General features: G+C 39.6%; 1 protein-coding gene across 11 annotated transcripts in view; it reads left to right on the forward strand.

The window, feature by feature from the left end:
- The window catches only part of AKAP13 (A-kinase anchoring protein 13), a 291383-nt gene that overhangs the window by 164387 nt on the left and 113757 nt on the right, over positions 1-13239 (forward strand). The gene's annotated exons all lie outside the window — the stretch shown is intronic.

The following is a 13239-nucleotide window of genomic DNA, read 5'->3' on the forward strand; positions in this document are numbered from 1 at the left end:
GTATGTTTTTGTTTATCTAATAGTGGATTTGCTGGGTCATATATTACCTCTATTTTAATATTCAACAAGTTTTCAAAAATGTTTTTCTTCAGAGTTTTGCAATTTTTTTGTTTCTGTTTAAATCCATTAACTTTTAAAACAAGAGAATTTAAACTTGTTGAGAGAAACAGTGCTCTAAGCTTTAGATTCCATGCTGATTAAGAACCTTTGGGAAGGTAAAAATCGAGTTACTGAACTAAATCATACTGTTCCTCAGAACATCAGTCGTCCTTGTCTAGAGTTGACAGTGCACCGTTTTTGCTCTTCACAGGGCTAAGTGGTACTTTTTTCTTAAATTTACCTCAGTTGGTGAACAGAGCTCTGTGCTCCCAAACTGTTGTAAGCTTATGAACTGTGACAAACAAGCTGTGTTTTCTTCACGTACAGTGTTAGGGAGATGCTCGTTGTTGTAACCCGCTCCTTATACAGATAATACTCATGACTAATGCCTGGGTGGCTGCTTGTATAGCAAGCATTATTCAGACAAATGTTGCTTTTGCCCCTGGGGAAAGAAAAGAGAACACACCCTGCCTGGGTACATGTGTCTTTGTTCCCAGAAGCCCCTAAAAAAGGGAAGGAACAAACGCACATCCTTGAATTCAAATGCCTCTGTTTCTAAGCCCTCCATCCTTCCATCGTTTGGATCGTTGAGTACAGCATAACGCTGGGCTGCAGACCCTGGCTTTCCCTGAGGGGTATCTCTATCCTAATTGTACCTTGTCTCTTATAAAGAAAACGTTATTTTTAAAAGAAGTTTCTCCTCTCTTCATGTTATTTTTCCCCTAGGTTTAGGAGTGGAGAGTGATACAGTACTCCTCAGGTTGGTCAACATGCGTTAGTTTATAGATACAAGAATTAGACCCTCAGAGAGTCGCATGGCTAGCTCAAGGCCAGACCTGCTAGAATGAGAGCTGGGTGTTTGATTTTGAATTGAGGACTTGCACAACAGTGTGCTTTCCTCCTTGACTCTTACCCAGGGCTCTTGACTGGTGGATATATTCTGGAGAGCACCAGTATGTTAGAACCAAGTAATTTGTCTGTTTTTGAGGGATAGCTATGTCTTACGCTTTGTGTCTGCTTCTACTTCGTACAGTTGGAGAAAGCATATGTTAATGGAATTTTCAGTTTTGAAGATTTTCAGGTCTAAAAAGTGGAGATTATTGTGTTCACAGCATTGTTGTAATAATGTGAAATCTGACCACCTCTCTCCTCTCTGTTCTCTGCCAAACTTGTCCTTTTGCTGTGAATTAAAAAGATAAAGCATGGAGACACACTTTCATTTTTCCCATGTCCCATTTTCTCTTTTTTCCCCATTTACCTCTTCCTTTACTATATTCATGTGTAGATTTTCACTGGCTCAGGAGAGAAGTCCACAGACTATTTTTATAAAGCGCAGATAATAAATATTTTAGGCTCTGTCACAGCGCATTAACTTGGCTGTTACAGTGTGAAAGCAACCATAGGTGTGTCCATTCCAATAGAACTTCGTAGACACTAGAATTTGAATTTCACATAATGCTAATGTGTCATGAAATACTCTTTTTGAATGATTTTTTCCCCAGTCATTGAAAAAGAAACAGGCAGTGAGCTGCTGGCAGTAATTTGTGGGCCCGTGGGCTTACAGGACACGTGTGCACTAGTGGGCGAAAAGAAGAAGAAAGCAAGTAGCCTTTTTTCCTTTTCTGAGTTGTTCTGCTTGCTTTGTGGTGGAGGCTCTAGTCATTATCAGCTGTGCGTTGGAAGGCAGGGAGGTCCAGTTCTGTGTGTGTCTTGAATTACCTTTTTTTCTTAGTCTCTCTAGAGTTCATCTTCCTTCTCTCTCTCTCTTTTCTAGCCTTAACCTTCGGGAGTCTGTGTTTGCAATGTGAAAGGGTTACCTTTTGCCCTGAAAAGGGTGAGCTAGTGATTGTAGTTGAGGGTGGAGTGGCATTTGTTTAATATTAAATTATTTAATACAATCATTCTGACAAATGCTCAGGCTGTGTTGGCTTTGGGAATAGGCCAGTCATTGCTTCATTGAATCACTGTCTCAGTGAATCATCCTCTTCCAAATGTAAAACAGAAAGAATTTGTATATCTTTTTCTTTGCTACTATCTTGAAAACCTAGAATGGTGGTGCATTTATGGCATTTTTTTAAGTAAATATGAATAATGCATTTTAAATTCTTATCGGAATCTTCTCACCTTGTACCCTTTCTCTTAAACATGTATGATTGTCAGCACAAAGGGATGTCCCTCAAGTGTAGCACTACCAAGTATTTAAAGAAAAAAGGTACAACTGGGTTCCTGCTTTCTTTAGTCCAGTAATCGGATAGCTGTCATACAACCTGAGGAGGGATTTTTCATTCCTTAACCTGCTTGACACATTGTGCTGTAAATAAACCCTTACTTTTAGAGGTCATTAATCCTTAAAATCATGATTCACAAGGGAATTAGGCAATGTCAAGATGAATGCATGTATTGTCAGAGAAAACACATGTATGTATTAAATGCTATAGGTTTCTCAATAGAGACACAGTCACAATAGGTATTTTCTTCACTGGGTTGAAAATAGTTCACAGTTTAGGAGACCAGGTCATTTACAGATAATATGGCTCATTCCCATCAGTCATTTAATACCAGCATTTTATGGCTGGGGTTTGTATTAAGTACGGCCAAAACTTAAATGCTAGTCATGATTTAATATTGAGTGTAGCCCCCTCTTAATGTGTGTTACTGGTTTCAGGATTTTTGGATTACTATTTGTCACTGTTGTCTTGCTCCTCCATGTGTTATTAGGCACTTAGAACAGAGTCTGGCGCACATTAAGTACAGCGTAGCATTATTATTAATTAATTTCATACTAGATCCTAATATCCTTTTCACTCATTTACGTAGCCAGTGGCATATGGTGGTTCCTGAAACAATCAGGACTCACTTTTTGCTTCTTCAACGTTGTTGTAAAAGCCTCGGGACTATCATCCAGTGAAGTTGGGAGACGTGGAACTTGTTTTACCTCTGAGAACTGTAAAATTTGAATGAACCTTGAAGATTATCTAAAGTCTAACATGTTTGCTTTATACAAGAGAAAATGGTTTCAGGATGGTTAAGAGACTTGCCTCATTTCACAACTAGTTAACTCTGTAAGCCAGACTGGAGTGTCACTTGTATGTTAGTTATGTTTCCATTCCACTATGGTTTCTAGAAGAATCATCCTGAGGATATAGCTCTGGGTAATCCAGTTCACTTGGATGGGGTTTTGCAATGATGCTCACACACACCAAGATTCTAAAAGTATTGCAGTATACTCCTATTCTTTCCCTGGTAATTAGAGAAATTCCTTTGGCTATTTTAGAACCTAAGATGATATATTTTAAAATAAATTATGTGGTTTTTAAAAAATATTATGTTTAATTGCGCCTAAATACCACCAAAGAGTTTGCTTTTGGTGCAGAAATTATTAAGATTTTCCAGACTTGCCTTTTATTTCCTAAAGAATTATATGACTAGGTATAGAGATGACATTAAATACTGAAGTCCAGAATCCAGAATAGAAAGCCTTCTGGGACCATTTGCCTTGAGAATATGCTCCATTGTGGCCAGGAAAGAATCTGACTCCTGCTTCCCTGGCCCCTTGCTGCAAACCAGCATACTCCGTGTTGGGTAGGAACCTTTCCTCTTCTTTATGTGGCCTCGTTCATTAGGAAGGAGCTTGCTTCCCCGGGGTATCTGTTCATTGAGGTATCTCTGTACTAATTCCTTTTCCAAATGCTCATTGCATAAGCTTATTAGCCACGTGGAACAGTTAATTCAGCAAGCCTGTATATCTTGTCAGGCTGCCCATGGTCTTAGCAGCCAAACACAGAAGAATAAATATGTTCGAGCACAGCTATAAAATCCAATATGTTGAGTATTAGGTTACTGGGAAAGTCTACTCTTCGTTTAATACACACTCCCTAATCAAGAAAGCATTTTAAATCAGGACCATTCTCTGTTTTCTAAACATCAGATTAACTGAATTTACATTCTTAATTATTTTTAAACAGTGTTAATATTTGTGTCTTCAAGGTTGTGGTAAGGGCAGTGTTGGACTGTTTCAGGTTAAAATCTTGTATTCTCTCTGTACTTTTATTATTTTTAATGGAACATATGCTTTCTTTCTCTTGTCTCAAGGGGGCGAGCTTGCATTTCCTTCTCTGGTCCAGGAGTCTGGTTAAAAGCTCTTGTTTTGTGTGGTCGTTGACAGCCTTCATGCTCATCTGCCACAGAAAAATATGGCAGCTCTCAGGCTGTTTGGTAACTAAGTGGACAAGCTATAACATTGATGCTCAAAATGGCTTATATATCCTACCCTCTTATTTTAACAGTTTTCAACTTTTAAAGTTCTTTTAAAAATTTCTCTGCTTTCATGTTTACACATTGTTTTGTGGTATATGTATCACCTAGGAAAAAGAATACTGGTGTCTTTATGAGTCGCCAGTAAAGTCTTCTCTGCATGTATTTGGCACTTGAGTACTAGAGACACACATGCATTCACGCACATGCGTGTGTACACCCCCCCCCCCCCCCCCACAACTTAGCCCTTTTTTGTCCAAAGCTAGAGCTAGCATTAACCACTGGGAAACTTTCTCTCCAGCTTTTTCATACAAATATTTTGGACATACGCTCTCTGTTTCCTCTGAAATGGAGAGTTTCCAGAAAATTCTTCAGGTACTGCATTATAGAGTAGCTAGTTGCAAAAAGAAGTGCCTTGAAGAACCCCACATCTTTTACAAGTATGAAAACTGTTACCTTAGTGTAAAAATATCTGTAGATAACATATGTAAGGGTATAATTTAATGACCTGGCTATACATTTTTAAGTGAACTTGAACAAGTAAATGTCTCCGGTCTCTGTTTTCTCCTTTGTATAATAGTTAGATAATATAGCTTTTAATTTTTTATCAGTCTGTGATTCTAAAGTGATTGGAATAAATTCATAAATGTTGGGGTGTGTATCTTATGTGTCGGACCAAAAGGACAATCACAAGGGACTTTTAAAAATCACATTTTTTAATAGCCAAATTCTTTTAACTAATCACTTTCTCCTTGAGCATTTTCCAAGGTATTTCTCTCTGGAGTTTTAAAAAAAATTATATTAATAGCCCACTTCTTTTCTCTAACAGAACTGTTTAATCCTAGGTCATATTGGTGTTTTCAGGTGGGGGTGGAGTATGCCTATTTTTTTTCTCCTTTTGGGACAAAAGAACCAAATCTGACTCTTCTCACTCTTTTGGCTTATTTCTTAACATTTTTCACTTCACTTCAGTTCATTGTCACCTCAGTATAGTGAGAGCCAGGGGAGGGGTAGTAGCCAAGCCTAATGGAAAGATGGTGGAGCCCATAAACCAAGGTTTTAATCCCAGTTCTGCCACTTGCTCTGGCACTTTGATCCATTTGTTTAGAGGATCAGTTTCTTCATCTGTAAGTTTGGGATGATAATGTCTTCTTCAAGGGTTAGTTTTACTAACTAGAGTTAATATGAAGTCTAGCACATAATAGGCATTTTATAGGAAAATAAGGCATTTATAAGATGTAATTCTATCCCATTTTAAACTAACTCAGAATTATCATACTCACTCTTAAGACACTATGGGTGAATGATTTTAGATAGGTGATGGTTCAAAGGTCTTGAAAGAAATGACCAGTCGTGTCAGGCCACAGTGGTACTTGTTTAAATTCCCTCATCAGGTACTGTTTGCTGTGAAGGTGAAGGTCATTGCTTGATGCATCAAATTTTCATTGAATTGAGTCTTAGGCCTTAGATTTGCAGAAAAAAGTAGGTCAGCCTCTGCATTCAAAGGCTCACACTCTGCTGGAAAGAGAGGGTTATTAAACCAGTCAATAAGATACAGTCTAATAAATGTTAAAATTAGATAAGTGAAGGGTTGCTGGTAAATAGGAAATTTCAGTGAGGTAGGTGGCAAATTGTTTTCTCTGAGCTCCTATATATGCCATGGGGGGTGGGGGAAGTTTGTAAAGAACAGTAAATTATTTTTACAGTTTACCTCAAGTGGCTTTCTGAGTTTCATTTTAAAAGCAGATTGTCTTGTGTGAGAGTGAAGATCTGTGCATTCTGTGTCAGAAATACAGGCCTGGGTGTAACCATAATTTCTACCAGGACTTGGAAGAACCACCACCAGGTGATCTCTTAGAAAAACTAACATGTTACTTCTGATCCCAAGTTCTGGGTTCAGTTTACTGACATAAACATGACTTCATGGCTGCTTCGTTTTGCCTCTTAAAAGAGGAAGCCTCCGTAGTAGAAAAATGAAAAATGTCATATGATCTGTGAAGAAAGACCTCAGTCCTTCTCAGGGGTATATGTGGCTGGAGCAGTTAACAGATCTCTCTGTTAGACTTGGACTGTGTATCTTAAGAAGGTACCTGATGATGTCTTACTGGGTGGCCACCAACAAAGTAAAGGTGCATGCTGTCTTTGGAATTATTTATCCAGAAAAGGTTTAAGGGTATGATTCCAGATACTGCTGGCCTCTTAGGCTGCTCAGTTTTGTGATGCAGCCTGTGGCTTTGGTTTCATTCATTTATTCATTTAGTGAACATATAAATGAATGCATTTCCCTTTCAAGGTATTGCATCATGTATTTAGAGAAATTCTGAAAGTTAGATATTGTCTATGCCCTAAGTGTGGTTGAATGTAACTACATAAATAAAACACATACAGATACCATCACAATACACAAATGCAGTGTGTGAGATGTGCCACAATTACCATTGATGTGCTATAAGGGGTCAGAGAGATGAATCCCTGAGAGGTTTGGTGATAACCATGTTGTAACCCATGTGGTGTAAATATGCGTTGGAGAGAATAGAGAGAGGGTCAGGGAGCCTTTGATGTGCTTTCCAGCTTTATAGTTCTTTTTTGCCTTTACAGTGTACTTGGCCCTTCAGAGACATTGCCAGAAACACCCCAGTTTGCAAGGTAACCGTGATCTGGTGATAACCCAGGCTTAAAAATCCCATTAGGAAATTCAGAAAAGTAAAATTTACCCAAGTATAAAGAATGGAAGTATTCAGTATGTGAACCATATGGGAACTAAAAATAATGCCACTGTTGAAATATTTTCACTTGGCCAGGGTAAATCGATGCTCTTCCTCCTTGCCTTTTTCCTTTCATGTGGTGATTCAGACATTTTGTTTCCATTATGAGAACCCAGAAGCCCTGTCACTGCTTGTGGATCCAAAGGAATATTGTGACATGGTCTTAAATATGACTGCATGCCACACACGTAGTCTGCCAAAGAAAGTTAGTTGATGGTGAAAATACCTTCCATAAAGTTCGGCACAGAATGCTCTTACAAGCACATTTCCAATATTTGGAGTTTAAGCCTCACTTAGGAATCAGAGTGAGCCAAAGTACTTGTTATGTTGATCTTCCTTATGTGTAGTTGGCACTCTGTCCTGTATGAGTCCTCAGGATTGATGCATGTTTAGCAGTTTGAAAGGCCACTCATTCTGGGGTTGGAGTTTGGGATTGAGCTGAGGTAGTAATAATGAACAGATTTTTGATGTGTGGTGCCTGGATTTTTGTTGGATATTTGCAGAAAGTGATAATCTGGAACTGTGTGAACTGATTATAATAGGAATAATTAAAATAAGTGTACAGTACAGAGTGGACATTGTAGAAAATATTTGAACATATAAATCTCACTTTTGAGCTTTCATTTATGTGAGCTATATACACACACACACGTGTGTGTGTGTGTGTGTGTGTGTGTGTGTGTTTTAGAGCATAGAACGTGAGATACCTTGCAAGTGGCACGGTAATTTGGGGGGGAATTTTTGTTCAACCCCTTCCTTGAGGCAGTAAAACAATTAGAGAGGGGATAATCAGTGGAGAAGTGTGAACAATCCTATTGCTTGGACTCTCCTTGAAGAAAGATAGACAAGTAGAGGTTCTCGGAGGTTGTGATCTCATGCAGATCACAGCGCAGGGCAATCTGGATAAACTGAAGTGCCTCACCCCTGTGTTTCCTTTCCTTCTAGAGCATCTTTATTTTAAGTGTTCTTGTTCTGTGTTACCTTCCCTAAGATTCAGTGAAAATTGTTACCTTGCCAAAGCAGGGGGTGGTCTTTGGTTCTCAAGAAGCCTGCATGATTGAGTTGCTGGGAATCCATGTTTGTTTAATGATGTTTGCTGGCAGTGCCACAGGGGACGAATGTTGTGAAAAGAGAGGAACTTGTGTTTGCCGTTCCTTCTCTGGGATATATCCGAGTGGTCCCTAGGAAAGCAGGATTGTAGGATTCCCTTTCCTGTGCCCTGTATCTTTCTGTTCCTCTGAAAATAGTAACTTACAGAAAATGTGCTTGTGGTCTCTTTTATTCCTGATTTCATCGGTTTATTTATTTGCCATCCTTCCTCCATATCTTACCACCAAAAATCCTACTGTATCATTTTCCCCACTGAATCATCCATAAGCCAAGCTCTTTTTATGTGGGGGGTGGGGGGACAAAGTGGGTTGCATTGGGCCTCTCCTTGCCATGCTAAGCTAGTGCCATAGATGGCTATAAAGAGCCAGGACCACCACGCACCTATAGGCCTCTTAAGATTGGGCCAGAGGGATGCATTGACGAGAAGCACCAGAACCCATGTAGTATGTCATCCCTACTCTCTGGGCAACAGGATTGGTTGCTGAGGAGTTTTCTCTCATTCCACTTCTCTGAGGCCAAGGATTGTGGGAAGCCACAGGCTGACTTAGCAGAAGAAGCATGGAGAGAGCATATATGTACCTATGCATGAGTTTCTTTGAACATTTATAACCAAGATTCCAACAGTAAGTTGCATGTTGGAATGTATTATTTTCGTACAGGAGTTACTGTTGTGCATTTCCAAAATTAAATTGAACCTTTAATTTGCAAACATTTATACTGTTTTGGGACTGAACTTTGTAATAGAAACTAGGGGTGCCATGGTGGGTAAAATGAGTAAGATAGAAGCTCTTTGGGGAGAGATAAAGAAATGAAGCAGGAGATACCAGGGTCTGGGAACTCAGGGAAGGAATTACCTGTTGTTTAGGCCTTTCTATACCATCATCCCTTCCTCTGTTCACTTTTGGTGGCATTATACCATCAGGCATTAGGTGGAATTCTCCTGAAATGTTTGCTTAGGGATTTTCCTCTGTTGACAGCATTGCTGGCCTTAAAATAGGGAGTTGGTCTTTTCATTCCAGTTCCAGAAAGTGATGCATGTGTCATGATTGTTTGCCACAGAACAGTTCCTGTCCCTGTCACCATCGTACACAACACAATAGGCTATGTTCCTTCCTAGGAGTTATTAGGTTTCCCTAATGGGATGATCTAGAGGAGGAAAACAGAGCTCTGGCCCTCCTCCCTCATTAGTGCTAAAACCCAGTGCTGCATCTGCTTCACATCAAGCCCAGTGGATTGTTTTTCCCCTTGTCTGAGACTGCTCTTTCCTCCGTGAGTCAGGAAGAGGACTTCAACCCTGGCTTTCTTGACAAGGAACTTGAATGCAATTGCTATTTCAGCTGAACCCATTAATAGGAACACCTTGAAGCTCTGAAAAGAAGCACTGTTTCAAGATGGGCATTTAGTGTAATGTGGACAGCACTCTTAGCTTGGGTTTTGAAGTCCAAAGAGTGTCCTGTAGGCTTCGAGAGAGAGGGTGTCATTGGCCCCCTTCCACTCCCGCATTCCCCAGTCTGCTCTGAAGCTGGTGGCGATTCTTAAGAGGTGCTGGGCTGCCGTGAATGCAGGTGGTTGCTCTGTGTGCTTAGTGTATCTGCACCCATTCACTTTGGTTTTAGTCTCACATTTGGAGGTACTGTGATTTTAGGTGTTCCTGGAGGAGGAGGTGGGTGGCAAGCTCATCAGTGTTCGGTGATGCCAAGTTTTCTTTGATTCCTGATGGGGACCTGTCCTGCCATGTGTCTATTTCTTGGCATGATTCTCCAGGAAGGAGTTAGGGGTTAAATTGAAAGAACAAAAACAAACAAACAAACAAACAAAGCAATGCATGCCCTTTTAAGAATATGATCTCTGAATTAATCTTGTTTATTTTTTAAAGCTTAGACTGACCCATTGGGTTATCTAATAGCAGCCATTTATTAGTGGATAAACATAATGTTGCCCTGCAATTGACTGATACGCCTTGATCCTTCCTCGTTAAGACTACTAGTCAGTGGGAGCTGAGAGCAGGAAGGAGGGAGGCAGCAGAAAGGGCAGGGAAGGTGAAGGAGAGCTGGGGAGGCAGAAGCATCACTAGACATGAATCTCTTCGTAGCATCTGCAGCCGGCCAGGCCCTGAAGGCGTGACATGGCAGCAGCTGTGGGGAGACAGGCAGGTTGTCTGACTCTTCTAGCAGGTGTTCATGTGACTTCTTGTAACTTATCACCCCAGCATACAGTGGGGAAGATGGGAATATAAAATGAGGTTTAAATAAAAGAAAAGGGAAGGGCTAGCTAGACTCCTCTTCCTCTGAAAAGGATTTTGTCACATAACCAGTTAGTTTAGTCTAATGGAGGGAGCTAATTGATAATTGCACAATCTATAAATAAGTAAAAAGTGGGAATTGTCAAATACTTTTAAAAGCAAGGCTCTTACTACTAGAGGTACACAAATACTCAGGAAATTCCAACAGATGTTGCTAAAGGGAGGCCCTGCTATGCCATCTTTAGTGTGGTAGACAGGACTTGAAATTTTAGCATTTGTTTTCACAAAACATATGTTCCTTTAGGAAGTTCTTTTTAATAAACAAATAGTAATTAAAACATCTGACAGATCCATGTCATTGATTTTGCATTTTAACAAGGCGACTGTCTTGCCAATGGGTTTCAATGGGAACAAGTCCTGGGCAAGTTCACTATGGATTCAGTGTGACCAAAGAAATGACAGTAGAAAGTTCTTGGGGGTGAAAGGGTTATTATACCCAACTTTGTTTCCACGGTGGCAGATCAGTCACTGAAATCTTGTCCACTCAGAGCGAGTCTGCATGCAGCAAGCTGGTCTGTGCTTCTGAGCCCTTCTGCCCGCACAGCCGTCCTCTGGGCCTCTGTCCTCGGCGCTGTCGCCACTCCAGCCTCTGCTTTGCTCTGTTCTCCTGCAGCCTTGCAGCTGTGCCCACCGTGTTGCGCCAAGCACTGGGCAGGGCTCTCTATATAGAGTCAATAGCAACATACTGCCCACATGTGTGTAGTGAGCTAGCCAGCCAGGGCCAGGTGAGAATCCTGGGCACAGGAACCTTCATTTTATCCACAGCTACCTTTTGATACATCCTTTTTTTCCCCAAAAAACGTACATACTCTGAATACCAAAAGAAGTAACTGAGCTGAGAGAGAATTCAGCTACGGCAGGGAGAGAAAATTGTATGAAGTCTTCTACCATGTTTTTAACTTCATCCTTTAGAATTTGGTTTGTGGGTCCTCATGTAACCTGCCCCAGCAGTGAAGGTCATCTTACAATTAGGTTACACATTTCCTTTCTAGGGATCCTTTGAAAAATGAATCTTTTTGGAATGGCAGAGTTTTCAGGTAGCTAGAGGTAAAACATTTAAGTGCTGGAGCTTTGATTTGGAAATCTTTGCTGTAGGATATTTCTAAAATATCTGTGCATTCAGGCTGGCTTTTAAAACACTGAACACAACTTGTCTTTGTCTTGATGTCTCAGGATTATTATAGCTATCATTGGCTGTTACATAGGAAAAATGTACGTCTGTGGACACTGACCCTACTAATAGTATGGGAACCTGCATTAGAATTACTTACGCCGGTTACCTATTGGGCATTTGCCCTGGTCTTTCAAAAATGGAATGAGACGTACTTAACCATGTGGTCTTCTAGGCTTTCAACTAAATTCATTGCACAGATCATGGAAACAGTCATTTCCTAAAGAATATTATTTTCTCTTTAGAAAGCCATCTCTGCTTTTTACTCCTGCTGTACTCTTAATTTATCAGCTTCATTCAAAATGTTATGAAACTGTTCAGGCTTCACTTTATATCTAATTAAAGGCATTGGCTTTCATACAGTCTCAAGTTAGAAAGCTTTCATCCCAGATTCTTTCCTTTTCCTGTCCCCCTCGGAACCCCGCCCATTTTTTTCCTGTTATATTTATCACTTCCAACTCTCACTTAGAGGAAAGGCCTCATCTTGTCTCACCTGGATTCATTGGTTTCCTTAGTACTAATCTCAGCAGTTCTGGAACTTTGTAGTTGCCAAATCCCTTTACACTTAAAAAAATATTTGTTTATATGGGTTATACCTTTAAATATTTACCATATTAGAAATTAAAGCTGAGGCATTTAAGAATGTTAATTCATATACAGTAGTAATAATAAACCCCCTACTTCTTAATGTAAAGAGCATATTTTTATGAAAAGGAGCCTTTTCAAAATAAAAACAAAATGAGAAGAGTGGCATTGTTTTAAGCAAATTTCTGGCCTAAAGAAAAGAGTTGTTTCTCATAGATCTTATGCCTTCAGCCTGTTACAGTATGTCTTGGTTGAAGTATATAAAGAAAACCCAGCCTAACACAGATACATGATACATGCTTGCAGAAAGGAGGAGTATTTTAATTGTTTTCTCGGGTAATTGTGATATTCTTATTTGATACTAGATCAGAACTGACAAATCATAGGTTCTTAAAAGTTATTTGCAGTGTGGAATCTGAAATCATATAGTTGAACTTTTGTACTATGTTATGTTAAAATCCACTGGTCTGTCTTGTACTTTGAATGGATCTTTTATCTGTGTATGATTTTCTAACATATTCTGGAAAATATTGATTCACTGAGTAATACACCTCTTCCAAATGTTGAATATTTTCTCATTCTATTATTTCAGAAAATTGCATTTGTTCATACCACCACGAATCTTATTCAGTGTATTGATAATTTGGCTAGTTCAAGTTCTCCAAAAGTCTGATTTTCACTTGCACACCTGAATTTTCTCCTCAGCAATAAATAGTGGCAGTTGTTTCTCCTGACAGATTCACTTTGTTCATTTGTATGAAGATACTGAAGTTCTGAATAAGAATCATTTGTCAGTCCTTCTTAAATGTAAAAATGTTACTCCAGGAGAAAAGTGGCTGTCTCAGCTCACAACTTAAAACAAGTGCACAATTGATTTTTCTTAAGACAGCCATCATACCTTGTGTGCAAAAGTATTTCCTGTATAATTCCCAACACAGAGATTATTTAAAAGA

This window comes from Manis pentadactyla, chromosome 18 (assembly GCF_030020395.1).
Source record: "Manis pentadactyla isolate mManPen7 chromosome 18, mManPen7.hap1, whole genome shotgun sequence".
Taxonomy (NCBI): domain Eukaryota; kingdom Metazoa; phylum Chordata; class Mammalia; order Pholidota; family Manidae; genus Manis; species Manis pentadactyla.